The following is a 23,444-nucleotide window of genomic DNA, read 5'->3' as shown; positions in this document are numbered from 1 at the left end:
CCTTCGTCTTCCCAACCCTTTGATCGGAACAGCCTTTCTCCTGTGAATGAGTTCAAGCCGGTAGAGCCAAAATAGAATAATAAATATGTGTGTGTGTGTGTGTGTTGCTCACAGATGCATGTGAAAATTTATGGTGTTAAGAAGCCCAAAATGTAACATAGCTTTTGCCTGGGTATAGAACCAGGAATGGTCTGAGTTGCAAACAAATGATCTAATTGTCCCGAAAAGATCAAGGTTGAGGTCACTGGCTAAGAGATGGTGGATTGCTTCATTCTACAGCTATAAGTCCATGTGAAAAGAGACTGCAGTTCTAGGTACGTATTTACCTGGAAGTGAGTCCCATTGAGCTCAATAGGGTCTTCTTTAGGAGTAAACATCTATAGGATGACAGTGTTAGAATACACCAAGATTTCTCTAGCATGCACAATCCAAAAATACAATAAAGTGTGTGAGAGAGAGGGATATGCACACACTTACCTGGAAACGGCTGAGTTATTCATCGCCACAACAGACCTGCAATGTCTCTCCCCTCCCCCATAATTTTTATTAATTTTTTCCAAATATCTTAAACACAATACAGCTTAACAATATTATTCTCCTTTCAGTCTATATCTTATCCAAATTAACTTCCCTCCACCCCTCTTCTGGCTTCTCTACATTGCTCTTACTTCAGCGTGATTACTATATATACATTCTATAAATGTCTATAATTCCTTAATAATTTTTTGTATTATTCTTTAGACATACATTCCTTATTATATTACAGCATTACATCTTGTGGTCTAACCAAATGTTTACAATAAACGTTATGGGTTTTATTTCAGTCCTGTGAGTGTCTTTATTTATGTACAGTTTTCTCTACGTATACCATAAATTTGGACCATTCTTTTTGGAATTTCTCCTCGTCCTGCTGTCGGATTCTTCCTGCTAGCCTTGCTATTTCCGCATACTCCAATACTTTCTGTTGCCGTTCTTCAATTGTTGGAATATCCTGTTGTTTCCATCTCTGTGCGAGGAGTAGTCTTCCTGCTGTTGTGGCATACAGGAAGAATTTCTGATCTTCCCTTTTCATGTCCTCTCCAACCATTCCTAGCAAAAATGCCTCTGGTTTTTTATAACAGGCCTGCCCTGTTTCCATTTTGCAGATGGAGAAGGCATTTCAGAGATGGCAGCTTTGCTCAGTGTCAACAAGCCTATTGCCAGAGCTGGGATTTGAACTCAAACCACAGTCCCCACCCTGTGACAGAGGCGAAGCTGCATTTACTTTGGAATGACAATCAGGATGAAAATGAAATCTTGCATGTACCTTGGAGGCTCTATTTCTAATGGACAGATACTATCCCAAGCTTTGCCACCACAGGCCGGCAGTGAAAGATGCTAAAAGATGAAAGACAAGGCACAGTTTGTACTGTGTAAAATAGATCTGCAGCAGCGCTATTTATGGTCTGAACAACAATATTATGTTCTGCTCTTTGGTGTGTAAGGGTTGTAAAAAAAAAAATGTGTACGCTATTAAATCTAGCAGTAACAAGGCTCTTAAAGCCCTTTTTATTATACCAGTGCAGGTGAAAGCTTTATCTTTTTTTTTATCTCTCTGTGTTAAATCCCCTGCCTGAAACAGGAATCTGGGTGCAATATTATTTATCTCCCCACTGAGCTTTCGAAAAGGAGACAATGGACAGATGTCCATTACCAAAGGACGCCACCTGGTGGCCAACCTGCAGACTGTGATGGTGCTGCTGACTCATAAAGCCGGCGAAGAAATCCCGTCGCCTGGGAGTTCACACCGTGCACAGCTTTAAATATCATGTTGAAATAGATTTATATTTCAAGGCGAATAAAATGAAACAATCCCCTGGAGTTTAGATTTCACTGACTTGTCAGGTCTCTAGCCAAGTATTATCCAATTTTCACATGCAATCTGTTTTGTGAGCTGGCTGTGCATTTCAAAATGGTTTATTTTGATGACATGGTCATATTTCTAAATAATTTGATTTCCAAATATATGCATCATATTGTGCTCTTGCCAGACAAAAAAAAAAGGGGGGGGGACCCGCTCTGTTGAAATTGCGCTGCCTTTCCAAACGTGTAATTTAAAAAGAAAATAACCATCTTAGGTGTCCCCCCCTAGCTGTTTTTAAGTGAGGGGGAGGGGATGGGCATTGTTTGAGAAAAGAATAAAGTGACTGTTTCTTTGTAATCAAACATGTAATCCGCCCAGCCCAACTTCCATCTAGAGGAGAAATTAAGAAATGGTGCAGGATAATTGAAATGTGTACATGGTGTGTTTTTAAAGCACACCCATAGTGTTATATGTTGATGTTGATTCGAATAACATGTTGGAAAAAATACAGTATACAGTGCCCACTTTGGGGGGGTCAAAGCTAATGAAATAATGCATCAAATATATTGACATTTCCAATGCTGCACATGTATGTTTTATATTGCATAGCACAATTCTAGACATGTTCACTTGCGTTCAGGGGGGCGTTGTTCTTTAGCAATCATCTTCAGGGTTGCAGCCTAACTATCTACCAGAAAGGAAGATCACAATTCTTTTCACTTTAACTAAACACCCCCCCAATGGGTACACTCCAACCAAAGTACTTTTTTAAAAGTCCTATTGATTTAGGAATGCGCCAAACTTCCCCATTGAAATGACATGAAAGCTCTTCATTTTGACTTGGCTGGGCTAGACTAGATAGACAAACAGATGCAAAGATCAAGGACGTGGATATATTTCAGACGGGTATGCTGCCACGTGGAAGGAAGAAGCCACGTCTTCACCCCTCAATGATATTTTGTCCCTTTAACAGAACCGTTGTACCTGGCCTTCGGACTACAGTCCAACCCTCCATTTAATCTATTACAACAAACAAAAGGATTTGCAACAGTTGAACAATGCAGGAAGCACACAAAAACCTATCGCTTTACCTCCTGCACATATAGCAACAACACCCACTCAGCTCTTGTGCAAGCAATTTGGGGAGAAAAATCCAATCAGGTAGTGGCATATTTTAGTGCCAAATGTCCTCTTTGATTTTGCAGATCACGGAGTGTCATAAACAATGACAGCTGGCACGCTCAGAGGCTATGCAGCTATCTTTATGCTTTGTATAAAAATGTAGCTACTTGTTCGGAATATGCTTTTCTTTTTTCTTTCGTTCTTCTCTTTCACAAAGCACCTAAACCGACGAGGTTTTTAAAAACAAAAATAAAATCCGGCTTCGTAGAAATCCCTTCAGTGGTCATGGCATCACTTCTTTCGGAAATACCCAATGGCTGGTATAATTTCTGATACATCCTATTTTTAGCATGCTAACTTCCCATTTGGCTGTCAGAGGTATCATCACCAAACTCAGATTCCCACCCACTGCTTAAAAAAAAAATCAAAAATAAAAATTGTGGCATATCAAATTGGAAATGAAATTTTGCAGAAGAAAAATGACGAGGAGGAGCCAGAATGACATGTCTTTCTTTTCTGCTTTCTTCATCCTTTTCACCCTTTTTTGAACCCAATGAAGTGTGAAGGCAAGCAATCGGAGGAAGCTAGGGTGGCCGGGAACGCTTCTCTTGTTGATCTGGAGGGGGCTACCCTCTAGTGGACTAAGGGTGAATTTAACTCTCATCTGGGTCTCTCTCTGTTAAACACAAAGATAATTACCGTACATGGCGTTCACCTTCGCGCAGGATACCAGGGTGGTTAAACACAACCCCATAATCCATGACGACCGGTCATGCCAATGGGAGTTGGAGTCCAGGAATATCTGAAAAGACAGTGTCTTCTTTAGGCCTTGGACCAATAGTTTGACTATGCTTAAAGACTCACTTGGGATGATTCCCCAGCACATGGCTTCTAAGCGTTTGCAGGGCCACCTCTCCATGCAGCAGCAGTTTAATATACTTTGTCTAGTTGCACGGCTGCATCAATTCATGCACACTGCAAGCACCTCTTTTTTTGCTGGCACAGACAGCGCTAGCAAAGAACTCCATCGAAGGCTCCCGTGGAATACAGAGCAGGGGCCTTCTCTATTCATGATTTGCACGAAGCACTACCAGAGGCTGGCACGTATCTTATCGCAATATGAAGCACTCTTTGCTTGCTGATGGTCTCCTCCCACAACCAAGTCATTCTGATGCCTGCCTTATCTTGTTTGCGGAAAGTATCTTTGGTCTCGCAATCCCACCTCCTGGAAATGGAAGGGTTTATCTCGCCCTAGCAGAGGGTTTGAAGGCTAAGAGCCAAAGTTGGCGTGACGGTAAATGTTACCTTGAATTTACCGCAAAGGTTTTTGAAGATGCAAATGGCATCAGGTGCATTGGGGAATTTTTTTTTGGGGGGGGGAGGGGAATGCATATGATAATTTTTTGGGTTGCAGGAAAGGCAATTTAATTTTTTTTCTTCCCTTGCCACAACCCCAAATAAATTCCTACTCTGTAGCTATTGCTGCATCTTCTCCACAACACCTGGTGTCTTGTTCTTGATTGTGGCGGTTTCTGATGGGTCATAGATAGGTGGGGAAAGCACAATTTCTAAATCACGTGTTGGAGGCTTGTGTTTAATGGTGATGATGGTAGCAGTGAAGAAATCCTTCCCAATTGCATTGGGCTGCACCTGAAGCATCAAAAAAGCACCAGCATGCTACTGGCCTTGTCTAAATTTACCCAAGACTGTCTCCTACTGAGTGAGGAACAAAAGTGATTTGCCTCATAGTGATTTGATACACGGACACCCCCCCCCCACAGTACCTCAGTATAAAAGCATGTTATTTATAACACTTAGCCTTTCTATAGTGCTCAGCAACCCTTATGAAGATCCTGTAGGGCAGGCTCATATGCTTGCTTTGGAGAGGGGTGCAAAGGTTGAGAGAAAGTAGGTTGCCAGGGGTCACCTAGTGAGTTCATGGCTGAGGTACATTTTGTACCAGGGATTTCCTAGTGCCCAGCTTAGGCTCTTAGCTACCATCCTTCCAAGAAAAGAGACACACACACACACACCCGTGACCTGGGAGTAAATAAGTAAAAGAAGAGAAGACCAGGAAAAGACATGGAGGGAAATAAAAGTCAGATGGGCGGGGTATAAATGATATTATTATTATTATTATTATTATTATTATTATTATTATTATTATTATTTCTAAAATAAAGGTTGACAAATATCTCAGATTTGCTTCTCTTTGTTTCCCATTCTTCGCGCCTGAAGTTCAGCTCTCTACATTTCTGCATTAGTTTGCACTTAAGAAAAACAAAACCTTATCGTGAAAATTCACCAGCATTCCAGTACAGATTTCTCCTCCTACGCACATTTTTGCAAGCAATGTTCCCCAATACAGAATGCATCTTTTTGTCACTTTCACTAATAAATAATCATTAAGCTACATATTTGCACATTTTCGTACACATCATTTGGTGGAGAACCACGTCACAAAATTCAGACTAGAGTGAATTTTGAAGTACAGAATTTTTGAAGTACAGTTGTACTTTGGTTCGCATATTGCTTTGGGAAGTGTGAATTCGGTAGGTTTGCCTCAAAGTCTGGCCCATAACAAATTCCTATACCACCCCTAGGCTGATAGTTGGTTCCCCGTGGGTTCGTCTGGCCCTTTTTGTGTTGTTTTTAAAACCCTCCTTACATTCTCACTCGCAGGAGACAAGATTTCTGGAGCCTCAGCCTACAACTTGAGGCCTGCGATGAATTAGCTTTATTGCCTTGCGCTGCTAAGTGAGCCAGAAGTTCCTGAGAAAGGGGAGCTGAGGAGGGCCATGGCCATATAAGGTCTCTCGCTATTTTTATGACTTTGGCTTGATGTGTTTCTTCTTTTCCCTCTCCTCCAACATCAAAGTCTTTTCAAGGCTAAGCCAACTCCTTTCTAGCCGGTTGGACATTTCACCTTTCTCGGTACCATCTTCGTAGCTTTTTCCAATGCCTTCCCTTGCCAGATAACCTTGGAGCTCTGGTGTTTGAATTGTGCCATCTCTCAATCCATTAGCCAGCTCACATCACCCATGGCTACTACCACAAGAAAACCTGCCTCTTCCTCTCCATGTGTGCTTTGTCTGGGCGTGTCAGGATGTTGCAAGTGCCATGCTAGCCCAAAAATAAAAATAAATTGGCCGGAGTTTACGATGTCAAATACCAGGACACTGTGCCTGGCAACACATCTGCTGCCTGCCAGTCAGTGCTGCCATGGGAGCATTCACAAGACTTACTTAAGTAAATCAGATCCTTAGTGCAGATTTTAATAATAATAACAATAATAATAATAATAATAATAATAATAATAATAATAATAACTTTTTATTTATACCCCACCTTTCCCGGTTTAAAAACTGGGCTCAGGGCGGCTAACAGAAAATATAAAACATTGATTAAAATGTGACTTAAAAACAGCATAAAATACAACATAAAATGCAGCATCAGTATCAATAAAATTCAAAAATTCAGGGATGATTTCGGGGGGGGGGGCAGTCAGTAGACATCAAATGATCACCAGGGCTAACTGGCCAAGTTGGTGCTACTAGGGCCAGCAAGGAGACCAGGGAAGAATTTAAATGTGGGGTCCCAGAAAGGGTTTCTTCATAGAAGAGGAAAGGGGAAAGGGAATAGAGAATCGGCATAATTCAAATTGAAGGCCAGGCGGAATAGCTCTGTCTTACAGGCCCTGCGGAAGGAGATCAAGTCTTGCAGGGTCCTAGTCTCGTGGGGCAGAGCATTCCACTAGGTCGGAGCCGTCGCTGAAAAACCCCTGGCCCTGGTGGAGGATAGTCTGGCAGTGGGAGTGATTCCACTGTGCTTGCAAATCGACAACGAAACATATTTCCTCCAGTTTTCACTCATGGGTTCTAGATTCATAGAATTGTAGACTTGGTAGGGACTCCAAGGGCCATCTAGTCCAACCCCCTGCAATGCAGGAATCTCTGCTAAAGCATCCATGACAGATGGCCACCCAACCTCTGCTTAAAGACCTCCAAAGAAGGAGAGTCCACCACCTCCTGAGGGAGACTGTTCCACTGTCGAACAGCTCTTACTGTCAGAAAGTTCTTCCTGATGTTTAGTCAGAATCTCCTTTCTCGTAATTTGAAGCCATTGGTTCAAGACCTATTCTCCAGAGCAGGAGAAAACAAGCTTGTTCCCTCTTCCATGTGACAGCCCTTGAGATATCTGAAGAATGGCTATCATATCTCCTCTCATTCTCCTCTTTTCCAGGCTAAACATACCCAGCTGCTTCAACCATTCCTCATAAGGCCTGGTTTTCAGACCCTTGATCCTCCTGGTTGCCCTCTGCATACATTCCAGCTTGTCAATATCCTTGCTAAATTGTAGTGCCCAGAACTGGACACTGTATTCCGAGTGGTACTATGGCATCCCTTGATCTGGACACTATACAGTACTTCTGTTTATGCAGCCTAGAATAGCTTTTTTTTTTTTTTTTTGCTGCTGCATCAAAGAGTTAACTCATGTTAAGCTTCTAGTTCCACCTTCCAGAGCAGCAGAGGACATGTCTGCGCTATCTCCTTCTGCATAGCAATCCTTCAGATACAGTGGTGCCCCGCAGGATGAATGCCTCGCAAGACGGAAAACCCGCTAGACGAAAGGGTTTTCCGTTTTGGAGGTGCTTCGCAAAACGAATTTCCTATGGGCTTGCTTCCCAAGACGAAAATGTCTTGCGAGTTCCTGCAGGGGTTCCCCCCCCCTTTTCCCCCAAGCCGCTAAGCCGCTTAACAGCTGATCCGCAAAGCCGCTAAGCCGCTTAACAGCTGATCGCTAAGCCGCTTATCAGCTGATCCGCTAAGCCGCTTATCAGCTGATCCGCTAAGCCGCTTATCAGCTGATCTGCTAAGCCGCTAAGCCACTTATCAGCTGATCCGCTAAGCTCGCTAAGACGCTAATAGCGCTAATCCGCTAAGCCACTAATGGGCTTGCTTCGCAAGACGAAAAAACCGCAAGACGAAGAGACTCGCGGAACGGATTCTTTTCATCTTGCGAGGCACCACTGTATTTGAAGACAGCTGTCATGTCTCGACTTCATCTTTCCTTCTCCAGACTAAGCATACCCACATTTGTTGCTCAGGTGTTTTCTTTACCTAGGCAATTTCCCTCTTTTTTTATTTTTTTAACATTTCCCTTCTTTATTTTCCCTGTGTGCTTCCCCCAAAGTCTAGCCCCTTAGATACTTTGTACTATCCACCTTCCAAAATGAAATACAATTACTTCTTAGGAGGCTAGCTGGGAGGCCATTAAATCCTACTTTGAACCAGTAGGATATGCAAAACTGCCCTGAAATTTTCAGGGCTAAAGTTAAAGAATCTCTTCATTGCTAACAATCCAACACTCAAGTCCCACGCAGTTCTTACTGCAAATTACCCGCAAAGTTTGAAGGTGATAATTACGTACTTTCTAATGTTGTATGCAGTCTTCAAATGATGGGTGGAGGGGAGGTAGATGGGATGAATGAAGTCCACAAACCTCATCTCCCCATTTGAGTGAAATCATGCCCTCCTTGTAACCATTTTAAAAAAGCTGCCAGAGGGTCTATAATGTGAAGCTTGCGGGGTTTTTTTTTCCCTTGGTTTTTATGTTGTAAGTCTCTTCCATATTAATAAATCGGATTTAAAATGTTTTAATATTATCTATATCTATGACGTTTTATGGGGCGCGGGTGGTGCTGAGGCTTTTACCTAGGGCTTGCCGATCAAAAGGTCGGTGGTTCGAATCCCCGCGGCGGGGTGCGCTCCCGTTGCTCGGTCCCAGCGCCTGCCAACCTAGCAGTTCGAAAGCACCCCCGGGTGCAAGTAGATAAATAGGGACCGCTTACCAGCGGGAAGGTAAACGGCGTTTCCGTGTGCGACTCTGGCTCGCCAGATGCAGCTTTGTCACGCTGGCCACGTGACCCAGAAGTGTCTCTGGACAGTGCTGGCCCCCGGCCTCTTGAGTGAGATGGGCGCACAACCCTAGAGTCTGTCAAGACTGGCCCGTACGGGCAGGGGTACCTTTACCTTTACCTTATGACGTTTTATATTTCTGAACACTTCAATATTTCTGTACTTCACTTTTTATCCGTGTGTGTGTGTGTGTATGTGTGTGTGTGTGTGTGTGTGTGTGTGTGTGTACTCCATTCTGTATTTTAGGGAAGAGGTTCCTCAAAATGTGGGGTATACATTTTTTTTTTTTTTAAGACAAATTAATTAGAAGCCCTCCTGCAATTTAAGCCCTTGGGCTGTTGGATCGGTCTGATATTTTAAATTTCCCACAAGTAGCATTAATGTGGAGGGGCACTGTGAGAGATTTAAATGGCCGCCCTCTTGTCGGGTCTGCCATTTAAATTGCCCACAATGCACTGGAGGCATGCTTCATTGGGCAACCTAGAGCATTGTGGGAAATTTTAAAAATGGAAGCCAAGGGAGCTCCTGTGTAGGCATGGGTTCATTTTGTCATCTCCAACTTGGAGCTGGCCCAGCACTGAAGCCTGTTCACATGGAAGTAAATCACAGGATTGGGGTGAGAGCTGTCAAATTAATCCAAGGGGTTTAGAGTTTCTCTGCTTTGTGGATCAAAAAAATGACATATGCAGGTAGAAGCAAGAGAAGAGTTTTTTTGCCTCTTGTTGACATCTTCCTAAAGGGGTCCACATTGCGCTTTGAGAGCCATAGACCTACAAGTAAATCATTTTATCAGCTATTGCTACACATTACTTTTGTTCTGGGTGTTGTTTGTTTAAATTTCACCCACATGTTTTAGTAACTGTTTGCTTCCATGCATCACATCAAACTGGCATATTCGCCTGCCTCTTTTCAGTGAACAATGTGAAGTATTTATCCCTTGGGATAAAGGACTTGGAAGTACAGATGGTTCTGATACACTCTGCTAAGAATGTAAACAGGAAAATATCTTTGTTGACTTATTCCTCAGTAATCAGTAATAATTAGTTACTGTCGAGGGATGAATTACACTTTACATCTCACCAACCATGTCGTGAATAAAGCTCCATGAAACATGAAAGCGGAGAGATCACTGTAAAGTATATTTGTTTGTGTCATCCTATATATTAGGCTTATATCATGATCCTCTCAGTTTCTCTTTAAAACAAAAAACTTTTTTTTACACAAACAAAATCCACAACATGTTTCTTAACAATTATTCCGTCCCAAAATTGTCTAGATTACCTCAACAAAAACAACAGGATAGTAAATATAAGCTTACAATTTAGGGGTGTTTCCCCACATAAACATGGAAACTGCATGGTCCTAGCATCACTCATAATTAATTAATTTCTAGCATCACTCATAAGCTATCCCCAGCAAGTCTTTGGCAGCAAAGCCACTCTGTCAGCCTTTTGGTTCTAACGTCTTTGCCTAACCTCTTCCTCCTCTTATTCTTAACTCTATGAAAACGAAGCACCAAGCACTCCAACTCTCCAATCAACCAACCTTCCTCTAGTCGGTACCCAAACAATATACATTTCTCCTGGCCCCTCTAGTTCAATCAGGTATGCTCTAGGAAGCCCGCAATCGGGACCTGGATGCAATAGACCTCTCCCTCCCCACCTGCAAAGCCAACAGATGCTATTCAGAGCTACGAAGCAGAACATGGTTGCCATGACTAGTAGCTTGAGAGTTTCCTGGGGGCATTTGGTTGGCCAATGCAGACCCTGCGAGTGTCCCTATTTTCCAGGGACATCCCTGATTTAGAGAAGCTGCCCCAGTTTCTGGTTTGATCCTGGAATGTCCCACTTTTCCTTAGGATGTCCCTATTTTCATTGGGAAAATGTTGGAGGGTATGGGGTTACCTGACCCCTGAGCCATCTGAAGGCAATCCTGTATAGGGAAGCTTTTTGAAATGTTTCATGTTTTATTATGTTTTTATATATGTTGGAAGCTGCCCAGAGTGGCTGGGGCAAAACCAGTAAGATGTGTGGGGTAAAGGTAAAGGGACCCTGACCACTCGGTCTAGTCGTGAACGACTCTGGGGTTGTGGCGCTCATCTCGCTTTATTGGCCGAGGGAGCCGGCGTACAGCTTCCGGGTCATGTGGCCAGCATGACTAAGCCGCTTCTGGTGAAACCAGAGCAGTGCACAGAAACGGCGATTACCTTCCTGCTGGAGTGGTACCTATTTATCTACTTGCACTTTGATGTGCTTTCGAACTGCTAGGTTGGCAGGAGCAGGGACCGAGCAACGGGAGCTCACCCCGTCACGGGGATTCGAACCGCCGACCTTCTGATCGGCAAGTCCTAGGCTCTGTGGTTTAACCCACAGCGCCACCCGTGTCCCTGTGTGGGGTATAAATAGTAAAATCATCATTATGGGATGGGATGTCCCTATTTTCATCGGAGAAATGTTGGAGGGTATGTATGTCAATGTGGTAAGTAGAGTTCTTGACTAGTTAGGCCTTTGTCCAGAAGGACTCTTCTTATGCCTGGATGAAGCAAGGGAAATCCACAAGCAGAAAGAGACAATCTTGTTGAATTTGTTTTGTTCATGCAGAGATACCCCTGTGTTGTTTATGTAATTCTAGTTGCCATACTTTTTTTTTTTATAAAACAAAAACAAAAACCCAGAGAAGTATAATTGTCAGTAATATTGCCTGTTCCCTCTGAGATAAATAATAGTTATAGATTTTATAAGCTCATTTGGGCTATGAATACAGTTACTGTGATCATTACAAATGCAGCAATAATGAACGCAATAATCATGCTGCAACAAGCAAAGAGCTATTAAAATGATGTTAACATGAAAATGTTGAATGGAAATCTTTATTGAATAGAAGTAGCAATATCTCTTCAAAGCAGGCACATCTGCAGTCATGGTCTGACACTGTCCTGTATATTTTCAGTTGGATAATATGCACTTCTTAAAAAGACTTCTCCACAGCAACATTTTAGTGATTCATGAGAGTTGGAGGGGCACCAGCCTTACACAGCAGATTAATTATCAGATCTGTGCAAGTGATCTTCTGGATTTCAGGAAGCCGGAAAATGTCATCCTGTCAATACATCATAAATTTACATTTAAAGAATGAAATAGGGAAATAAAGGTCGTCAACTTGTAGAGGCCATAAGAAACTCTCAGTAATGAGGAATCGAGGGAGGGAAAAGTTCAAAGAAGTTTAACCTTAACAATAGCATTTGCTTTTAAGAAATAAACTGTAACCACCATATTCTAATGTGGATGAGGTGAATGATGAGTTAATCCGTTCTTAACAGAAGGTTCTTGCATGGATTACAGAGATTTATCTTTCTTAACCTGTCCTGTGAAGGCAAGAAACAACACACATAGGCCGGCAACTTCCAGTTGCACAATCACGGTTGACTGGGAGGTCTTGTGCAACAAACTTGTTTTATTGAAAGATTAAAACTTTTTGCAGTAAGGAAGGGATGGGGAAATATACTGCAAAATGCGGGGGAACACTTGTTTTGATGCAACATCATCTAAACACCCCACAAAGAAGTCAGAATTGCTCATTAAATAGCCAACAATACTTTGTTTAACCTTCCCGCAAACAAATCAGAATCAATGCTGAATAGACATGAAGTGCCAACTTTCTGTGTTTTGAGAGACTTGGCTCACTTTTGCTCTTGTCTGCTCAATCTGCTGCAGCCTGTATTCACATGAAGGAGAAAGAAACTCTGTACTTTAAGGCAGGGGTCAGCAAACTTTTTCAGCAGGGGGTCCACTGAAGGTCCACTGTCCCTCAGACCTTGTGGGGGGCCAGACTAGATTTTTTTTGGGGGGGGGGATGAACGAATTCCTATGCCCCACAAATAACCCAGAGATGCATTTTAAACAAAAGAACACATTCTACACATGTAAAAACACACTGATTGCCGGACCGTCCGCGGGCCGGATTGAGAAGGCGATTGGGCCAGATCCAGCCCCCGGGCCTTAGTTTGCCTACCCATGCTTTAAGGAATATATGTGGCTTAACATACAGTAGAATGGAACATACTTTGTAGATTCCTCTGGAAAGATTCATCAATGGGTTTTGGTTCCATTCCAATATTTCCATGCATTTCTCCTTAGAAATCAGCCTATAGCAGGAGTAGCCAACGTAGCGCCATACAGATGTTGTTAGACCAACTTCCACCATCCTGACTCAGCATGGCCCAAAGGTCAGAGAATAGGGGAATTATAATCCAAGGTCATTGGAAAGGTGCCACATTAACTCCCCACCCTGGTGGATTTCTATGATGGGCCTGTGGCATGGTGAGGAGGGGGGCAGGTGGGGCCATGGCCCTTGGTGCAAAATACTGAGGGGGTGCAACCAGGCACCCCCATGCAGGCACCAGCTTCCACAGAGCTCCCCATCCTGCCCCAGTGAAGGTGGAAGAGAAATCCTTTTGGGGAAGCTGCCACTGCCCAGGCACATACCAACGGGCCCCAACGCAAGCTCTCAATTCTTCCGTGCCTGTCTGCTTGTTGTCAGGGGTCTCTGGGCCCTGGAGCCCAACCTGGCCTGGTCTTGCTCCACATCCCTGCAGAAGCTCTGTGCAGGCCAGGTGGAGGGCTCCATCCATCTTCCTTGCGCTTCCGAGGGCACATTCCTGAAGCCGGTGGTCAGGTGCACTCTGGCGGCATTGGCAGTTTGCCTGCCCCGGGAACCAGCAACCCATGCTACGCTGCTGTGATCGCGACATGTATTTTAAAGACTACTGTCGTCTACTTGCACTGAAAATGGAACAATCTTATTTATTCTTACGGAACTAGTGCCTAGGCTGTACCTAGCCTGAGAAGTATGGGGATCTGTTGTCCAAGTGCACTATGGGAGCCTGACCAAAGCACAGAAGAGGTTTCATGGGCGTTCAGCAAATTACCACTTTATAAGCTGAATCCTAAACACTTTACAATTCACAAGACGTTTCAAGCAAATGAAGAACACTGTAGTTCCTAAAAATAGAAGACTCTTAGTAGTTGTTGAGTGGGTGATAATAAAAATGCCAGCTAACATTTCCACTTATACTAGAAACTGTCATTAAAAGAATTTACAGTTTACACCAACCTCCAATTATCAAAATGAAGACCTGCTATAAATTAAAATGGCCTGCTCTTACTGTGTATATAATAAGAACAGCACTCTGCCAGTTTCAGAAGCCAAGAAAAAAAAATAGTGGTAATGAACAGAAATATTTTTAAAGCAAAGGGATGTTTAAAAGTGGCTTTCTATAGAGCCTGATGAAATATTGGTTTTTAAAAAGTAACTTGCCAAAATAACATTACACGGATAATACTCTTATCACCACTTTAAAGACTATTTTAAAAAATTAAAACTTAGTAGTGTAATACTGAGTTCTATGGGAATATTCTCAATACCTCAGTTTAATTTATTATAGTTTTACTGGAATTTTTTCCTGCTTAGATAGGTAAGAGGTCTCAGTTATAACACATTTACTACTTTAATAATCAATATTTTTAATAGTTTCCTTTTTATGTGGAGTTTATATCTTTATCATTGACATTACATTTATTGTTTAGACTCATCAAGGGACAATTATGGGAACTCCTTTAAAGCCCAAAAGTACACCTATTTAGAAGGTGATGTTTCGGAGCAGCCCATGAGAAGGTGCCTAGGCAACAGTGATGAAAGAAAGAAAAACATCAGAAATGATGGTTGAGTGATCATGTTCACATCACATCATGTTCTGCATCTGTGCCAATAGGTGCACATTACAGGTGTGCAATTTAAGAAACCATTCAGAAAACTGAAAGGCACCCCAACCTCCCCGCTGTACAAAACAAAGAGGGTTTTTTTAGGAGGAACTCGAGATAGCTGAGTTCCCTTACCTTTTAAAAATTTAAAAATTTTGTTTTGTCGGGGTGGTGGTGGAATGAATCAACACCCCAAAATTCACCTTTATCTGTAATCAATATAGTTGTGCCCATTTCTAATCCAAATTATTGTCTGCTTGAGTTTATTAATCATATCTTGCATTCATCCATTGCCCGGGGGTTGGGCATTATCAGGGGAATTGGGGTTGCTTGTGTGTAAACCTCCCACTGCTCCAAACTGCTTGGGGTGTTTGCGTCTTTCCCTGGCTGAGCAGCCCCTTTGCGCGGCTGCTTCAGTCGCTGGCAGAATCCGTTAGTGGGCGTTTCCTAAATTTCCTCCAGCATAAGAATTCCTTAACGGACAACCTCCTCCTCGCCTCCCTGCGCGGAAGCCTTCTGCGCAGAGTGGGCGTGCCAAGCGGTGGTCCTCCACTCGCCTCACTGACCTCACTGGAAGAGTCTCGGAGCCTCCCCTCCGAAGTGCTCTCAGCCTCTCCTTTCTTCCTGGTGTCACCTGGACTTCCTTCCCCAGCGGACTCTCTCTCTCTTCCCTTACTGGTTCCCTCTCCAGCATCATTGGGGAGCCTAACCTCTCCACTCTGCTCCGATGTCAGTTCCCTGACAGGCATGGTACTGCGTTTGGGCCCGCAATAAACAAACAAACTTCGTGGTGAGTTCCCTCACCCTTCCCCACCCCCAGAAAAAAAGCACTGACGAAACATAAAAGTCAAATGCTTCAAATCTGCAACACACATATCTGAAGGTCAAAGATATTGAGAGGACAATGCCTCCTCTGCCACATTCTTCTTAATTACAAACTTGTAGGCTCAGATTAAAAACAACAAGAGATCTATACTTCTTTACATACATATGTAGGGTTACATAATGTATATGTTCATCTGGGTTTATACATCTGATTGGTGACAGAATATAGACACGCATATTCCAGTTACGTTCTGAAGCAAGCAGATGATATTTGCATGAAACGTGATTTCTCTTTTGATCAGATTTGCAACTGTCGGTGTGTTAGTGCATTGTACATGGATGCTGGCAGTTTCCGCAGAGTTTGAGGCTGCCTGGCCCTCTAAAGGCAGCTGTGCATGTGGCAATCCACCGAGTCCGTAAGGTTTAAATTAATAACAAAGACTCAATTATTGCCATCAAAGCAAAGAGTTAATTAGTTCCCTGTTTGCAGGATGGTATTAGAGTGCCACCGGTGAAATAATTTAAGATGATTGCAACCACTAACAGGAAAATACTGTATGTAGAATTAATTCAAGTTAAATGAACAGAGAAGGCGCCCCAGGAATGAGGAGGGTTTGCTTTAGGAAACAGAACGTCTTGATAAACAGAACATTTTAGCTTTAGGGAATTTTAGTGCCACTTGAATACGTGCTATTGAATGGGGGAAATGTGGAAATTATTATTGCTGTTGCAGAAGATGTTGTTGCTGCCACTTCGTAAACTTTATCAAATTTTGCTCACAGTCCTTTCTTGCATGTCGAGACCCCGTAGCCACCCCTCATTGAGGAATAAAACAGCAAGACACAGATATTAGGTTAATGTTATTGAGCAAATTTTGGCCACAACTTTATTGGTTACAGAATGTGAGCAGTATTGGCTTAGGCATTGGATTGACCCAACTATATCTGACTCCCCATCAATGCAAACCAACCTAAGCTCCCCCAGGGTTCTCAACGGGGTTGGGGCATGGCCCTAGCCCTGCCCCGGGCTTCAGACAAGATCCACAACGCCAGATTCCTTTAACAGAATACCCTTAAGCTTGGAGGGGCAGGTGATGGCCACACCTCCCCTCCCCCAACATAAGATCAGCTGGCTGGTTGGTGACGTGGCCGGAATCCTCCGGGCAATGGGGGGGCTCCACCCCCCACCCCCAGAGAGGAGTGGGTAGCCATGCGGTCCACCGCAACTCCTCCCCACCTTTAAGTGGAGCGGATTTATAACAGTGTGTCCGAAAGTGACTGTGGAGACCAATTTGAAGGGGGCAAAATAAGTAAGAACCGTAATATAGGTTCAGCCAAAATAGGGCATAAGTGTACCCTGTCCCTTTAAATGCTAATCCTCCACATAAACTGCGAGAGCCAGGAAGTTCTTCTGTTTTTTAAACTCAAGAGTTCGTAAAGTTGCACAAACATGTAAGCAATAGAAAAGGAAAGCTCTGTTCACTGAAGCAGGGAGGAAATATATCTGGCCTTCAGAAGAACTGGGCTCCAATTCCTAGTCCCAGTTATGACTGTAAAGGAAGTATAGCTGGTGGTGACTCATTTACCAGGAACGAGGACTGTCAACATCACTCAGTTTAAGAAAGGCATGAAGCAGGTGCAAGAAGACAGGCTACCCACCCCTGATGGTTGCCACCACCTGTCTAGCTCAGGGTCTGGTGGCTACCCCCAGGTTACAGCTGCTCCAGCCTTGTCTGTATGAAAAAACAAGCCTTTCGTTTGTGTTCCCATTTGATTGGCTACACCTCCCTTAATGAAAGCAGCATTCCAAGAAAGAATGGCTGTTGTCTCCAGAGTTAAAGGAAGTGGAGCTCCACAAGGGCAACCAGCAAAGCCTGTGATGTCCTCTCAAATTACAATGGATTCCAGAAATGGCCACGATAGAGACAGCCAGGTATGGGCCAACACTACCAGCTCTTATTTGAGATCTCAGAAGAGCTCCCCATCATGTGAGAACTTGGCCTATCAATATCTATTCCTGGATGCCTCCCATCTTCACTTGATGCCATCACAAATTCTCCTCTCACAGACATTTATGAGCAATCACAGAGATGGGGGTCTGTTTTACAGTGTGTCCAAATGATTTGATGTAATTGAAATGAAGGGAGGGTGTGCAGCATCAATGAATGACATCCATTTAAATATAATAGGCAGAAAGTAGCATGGGTAATAACCGTAAGTTTAACTTATATAGAACGATGGCCTTAAAATTAGAACCTTTCAACCCATTAAGCAATTGCTAACAGAAAATTTCCACGATCAGGTCACCGTTTCCACTGTTCTGCTCATTTTCAAATTACACATGAGACATATTGAACAATCTTATTTGCCAGCGAAAGTATCCTACGGCGAATGATGAATTCCTATATTTAGTCTGCTCGGCTCACAAAAGAGATTTCTGCTACTTCAGGAGCCTGTTGGCAGTACTAGAGTTGGAGTTGGTTATTTTTTTTAAAAAAAGGGCAAATGGTTGAAATAATTGGACAAGAATTGGATTTTGCGTTATCCGGCAGCAATAAAATGCATGTAGGAGGAAAGCAATCTGAAATCAGCATGTAGGAAAGCAGTGAGAAAACACACATGTTTTTAACATTGGGAGGGTTGCAAGGCATGTGTCCATATAAAATGCTGGAGAAAGACTCAAAGGAAGTGGGACAGCTGTTCGCATGCCACTCTGCGTTATGTTACTGCTATATGCTTTATGGGATCAGCTGCCACAGGCCAGTTCCACAACAGCTGGAGAGGAACATCAGCTGAACTCTGCAAGGGGGGTTAGCTCCAGTTAAGCAACTCTCCTTTTAATATTTTGGGCAACGTGGTGTTCCTTTATCCCGAGGCCAACAGCAAATTTATATAACAAAGGATTAGGCTGGGTGGCCATTACTGACCTAAAAGGCAGCTAGAACATTCTTCTTCTCAGTTTGGACCAAATGTTTGCCCATACAACATGGTAAGACGACACTTCTAAAAGGGATTTACTGTGGCAACCACACCACAGGAAGGAAAAGGCACACTTCTGTTGTAGGCTATTGGGTCAGTCAATGTCTTTGTCATCTTCATGATTTGTCTCTATTTTGTTAACACACCAAGAACACTAAGGGCAGGAGAGAGAAAAAAATCAAATAAATTTAAGCTGACACATCACCCACCCAGAAGATCTGTCAGTTAATAATTTCACTAGCACAGAGGATAATTTATGGGCCTAACGGAAAACTCAATACAATACATTTAATTCACCTATTCATTTGTTTTAATTACAGCCCTTCTGCTTACCCTAAGTAAGCTTGAATTTTGGCAGTCCTGCCTGCTGCTCTATATCGTATCTCGGCTCGAAATGTTCTTGGGCAGTTCAGTCAAAATTCATGTCATAGCCTGCTTCTGTGAATTTTGTCATGAATTACCAGTAGTGGCTGATGTGGTAAGGCAGAATTGTGGGGACACTTTCTCAGAGTACAGTGGTACCTCGGCTTACATACGCTGCAGGTTACAGACTCCGCTAACCCAGAAATATTACCTCGGGTTAAGAACTTTGCTTCAAGATGAGAACAAAAATCTTGCAGCGGCGGTGCAGCGGCAGCAGGAGGCCCCATTAGCTAAAGTGGTGCTTCAGGTTAAGAACAGTTTCAGGTTAAGAACGGAACGAATTATGTATTTAACCCGAGGTACCACTGTATCAGCAATATCGCAGTTCACCTAAACAGGGCAAGGCGGGCAGACAGTGAGGTCAGGGCCATGGAGATGCACAGGCAGGAGCATCAGATTGGCTTCACTAGAGCATCTGCGCCGCCCTGACCTCAATGCCACCTGCCCCTCCCCAGCCCCATCTGAGTAAGCTGCAGTGATGCTGATGTCAGGAGTGTGGCTCTGCGTCTGTATCCCACTGCACTGCTCGCTTCTGTGAATGATTATAAGAACAGGGGACGAGCCTGCTGGATCAGGCAAATGTTCTCACAGTGTGTCAGGGACTGGCATGATGAGGAGTGGTCGCAGCCCCAGGGGAGGACACCGGGGAAGACTATTTGGAGCCTGGTTCTTGGTGGTGGGACTGGGGAGAGCAATCGGCAGAAGGAACATGCTGGGAGCTATTGGATACAGAGTGATTGTGGGGAGGCAGAAGGGGAAAGTCATTCCAGGATAGAGGTGGAGAGGTGCAGTGTGAGCACAAACACTGGCAGAGAAGCAACAGAAGCTGTGTTTCCTGCTCTGCAGAAGAACAGTCCTGTTGCAAACCCCCTGCCCGTCTTTCTCAGCCCGAATGCAAAGGGCCTTGAACAACGCAGAGCAAAGAGCCAATGGTTGCTGGGAAGGCACTGGGGGTGAGGGAAGGAGGGGCCAGAATCTCAATGTCTTCAATGTCTCTTTCCTGAGTACAGTGGTACCTCGGGTTACATATGCGTCAGGTTACATACGCTTCAGGTTACAGTCTCCGCTAACCCTGAAATAGTACCTCGGGTTAAGAACTTTGCTTCAGGATGAGAACAGAAATCGTGTGGCGGCAGCAGGAGGCCCCACTAGCTAAAGTGGTGCTTCAGGTTAAGAACAGTTTCAGGTTAAGAACAGACCTCCAGAGCGAATTAAGTACGTAACCAGAGGTACCACTGCACTCGTGTCTGCTGGCTCTCTAAATAAAAGTTCATTTGCATGCCAAGCCTCTTGCCTGTTCCTGAGCTGCTGCGGCTGGTTGGCCATCCTGGCAGCGTTGACACAGTAGCGTGCCAGATGCCTGTGTTAAGCCTGCAAGCAGGACATGAGTGAATCAGCCCGCAGCCCACCTGTGATTCCCAGTGATCTTCCAATATCTGAAGGGCTGCCCCACAGAAGCTGAATAAGACTTGCTATATGTTCTTCCAGAGAGAAGATTAGAACTTATAGGTGGACACTGCAAGGAAGCAGATTTAGAAGAACCATTAGCAATGGAAACCATGGTCTATTGCAAGTGTACAGTGCAATCCTGTGGATGTTTACTCAGAAGTAAACCACACTATGTTTAAAGGCATATTCCCTCTGACAATGCAAGTCGAACATAGTCATCATGGTTGGTAGTCAATGACAGCCTTGCCGTCCATGAATTTGTCTAATCCTCTTTTAAAGCTACCCAGGTTGGGGGTCATCACTGACTCCTGTTCCATAGTTTAACTATGCATTGGGTGATGAATTACTTTCCACCCATCCTGAATTTTCCAACATTCATCTTCATGTGGATATCTATGAGTTCTGGTGTTATAAAAGAGGGAGGAAATCTTTTCTCTAGCCACCTTCTCCAACCCATTAATAATTTTATGAATTTGCATCATGTCACCTCTTACCCTGTTCTGAGGTGCTTTGTGAATTTGGGGAAACTGAAAATGGTTGTCAGAATAAAAATGGGTGTTTCCTTTGCCACTCTCTGGGGCCTGGCACCATGGACAGCTACAGGAGAGAGGGAACACTTTTACAGAGTAGGCTTATCATTCCTTCAGCAGATCATTTTATTCAAAAGGAGTAGTGTGGTTATTTCAAAATCTAAGCTGTGAGAGAAAGCATAGTTGGGTTTTTTTAACGTTTGGTTTTTCTTTCTTTCACAAGAATGCCATCCCAATTGTTAAGTTGTGGGTGAACATATCAGACGACACAGCGATTCTTCAAACAGCTCTTGTTTATTCACAGGCCAGAACAGAACTGAACTGAAGGGGTCAGTCAGCCTGCTTATATAGAGCTCCAGTACAACGTAACTGTAACAATTTTCTAAAACTATCCAGTCACTGAACATCACTTTTGATCCCTTATTTGCATAACTATCTGCAGTATCCCCCTGCTGGCCCAGGGTGAGAACTTCAGTACATAACACCAATGATGTACGGTATTATTTGAAAGCAGACCCAGGAGTTAAAAGACATCCCTTTCTTTTTTAGGATAAGTGATTAAGGTCACATTCACCCAGAGTGGTTTAACAATCAATCCCTCCCTCTTCGCAGGGAACGCTGGGAATTGTAGCTCTGGAAGGGGACTGGGTGTCTCCTAACAACTCTCAGCACCCTCAACAAACTCCAGCTCTCATAATTATTTGTGGGAAGCCATGACTCTTTAAAGTGTTGCCATAGTGCTCTAAATACATGATGTGAATGTGGCCTAGCTATGAATCCCATGCCTGTCTAACCAGAAGTAAGCCCCACTTGCGGCAGCTAGATTGGTGACAGGGAGTGACCGCCGAGACAATATAACACCGGTCCAGAAAGACCTACATTGGCTCCCAGTACATTTCCTAGAACAATTCAAAGTGTTGGTGCTGACCTTTAAAGCCCTAAATGGTCTCAGCCCAGTATACCTGAAGGAGAGTCTCCACTCCCATCCTTCAGCCCAGATACTGAGGGCCTTCTGGTGGTTCCCTCACTGAGAGAAGTGAGTTTACAGGGAACCAGGCAGAGGGCCTTCTTGCTAGTGGCACCCGCCTTGTGGAACGCCCTCCCATCAGATGTCAAGGAAATAAACAACTATATGACCTTCCATAGACATCTGAAGGCAGCCCTGTTTAGGGAAGTTTTTAATGCTTGATCTTTCATTGTGCTTTTAATATTTTGTTGGGAGCTGCCCAGAGTGGCTGGGGAGGCCCAGCCACATGGGTGGGGTATAAGTAATAAATTATGATTATTATCACTGAGTGCAATGGGCCTTACTCCTAAGTCAACATGCTGAAGGATCAGTGAAATGATTGGGGGAAACAAAGCTGGGGGAGGGGCCATTTCACAAAACAATTTCTCCTTTTGGGCCCAATTCTTCTTTTCTCCCCACCCTAATGCCTCTTTGCCAGCTTGTCTTCTCTCTTTGTGTGACAGGACAATGGTAGCAGCTCCCACTCACCTGCTCAGACAGGGGGGTGAGCAAGTGCTAACCACAGCAAGGAGCAGCGGCAGGTCAGGGGGCTGAGATCCCCCAAGGTGCTGGAGCTGTAACAGCTGCCTGAATGTACAGAAGTACCTGGAGTAAGTCCTATTGAAGTCAGTGCTACTTACCCCTCTGTAAACAAGTCTAGGAGCTGGCACAGGACTGTTTCAAGAATGTGACTCTTCCTTTCCCAGTGCTGTCTTGTCCTCTGCCTCTTTGCATGAGCACCGTTCCTCAATAAATCTAAAAGATGCTGACACTTAACTGCATGTCTATAATGCAGTTCTGACTGTTACTACTGCATGCCCTGGAGGGATTAATTATCAAGGCTTAACCTTACAATAAGGCTTTATTTGCAAAGCCTTCTTGCTAAATTGGAGCAAATTCTTCTCTTACAGGCAAAGAACTGAAAGAAACGTTTCCCCTTTGGCTCCCATCAGCTTCTACAGACAATCTGAATTTGAATTTGTTTCTTTTCAACAGCAGGAGAAAGTTGTCCAGAGCACTAAGAAATGGATTCAGTCTTATGTAAGCAGGAGGATTGTTTGAATTCTGCCCTGCTAAAGAGCTGCCCTTCTAATTATGGTTGTAAGAAAGCGGTGATTTTTGTTACGACTGCCTTTGTCACAATCAGCATGGTTTCCGTTCCGTTGCAGTTCAGTTTCTGCCAAATTCTACATTATTCATCTCACTATCAGTAATTTACACAACATTTTATGTAGTTTATGTACGCTATGACTATAGTGCAATGATGCAGTTATTTCTACATCATCCATTGCTATTGAAAGGAATTGTCTAAAGAATGTAAAAACAAAAACAAACCAACAACCATTAACTACGTATACATTGTGGATTTTTAAAACAGCCTCACAATGACCTTGTGAGCAAATGCTGATTGTATTTCATGGGTTAATGTCCATCCCAGACCTGGGACAAAAACATGAACAGTGGCAGTTCCCATTCCCATTTCTGATGGAATTCCCCAGCATCCCAATTGGTCACACAAGACACCTTGGGATGTAACCCATATTTGTTCTAGCCCTGCTTCTACACATGTGCTAGGAAACCAAGTCCTTTG

Source organism: Podarcis muralis, chromosome 1, assembly GCF_964188315.1.
Source record: "Podarcis muralis chromosome 1, rPodMur119.hap1.1, whole genome shotgun sequence".
NCBI lineage: Eukaryota > Metazoa > Chordata > Lepidosauria > Squamata > Lacertidae > Podarcis > Podarcis muralis.
This window is presented reverse-complemented; position numbering follows the sequence as displayed.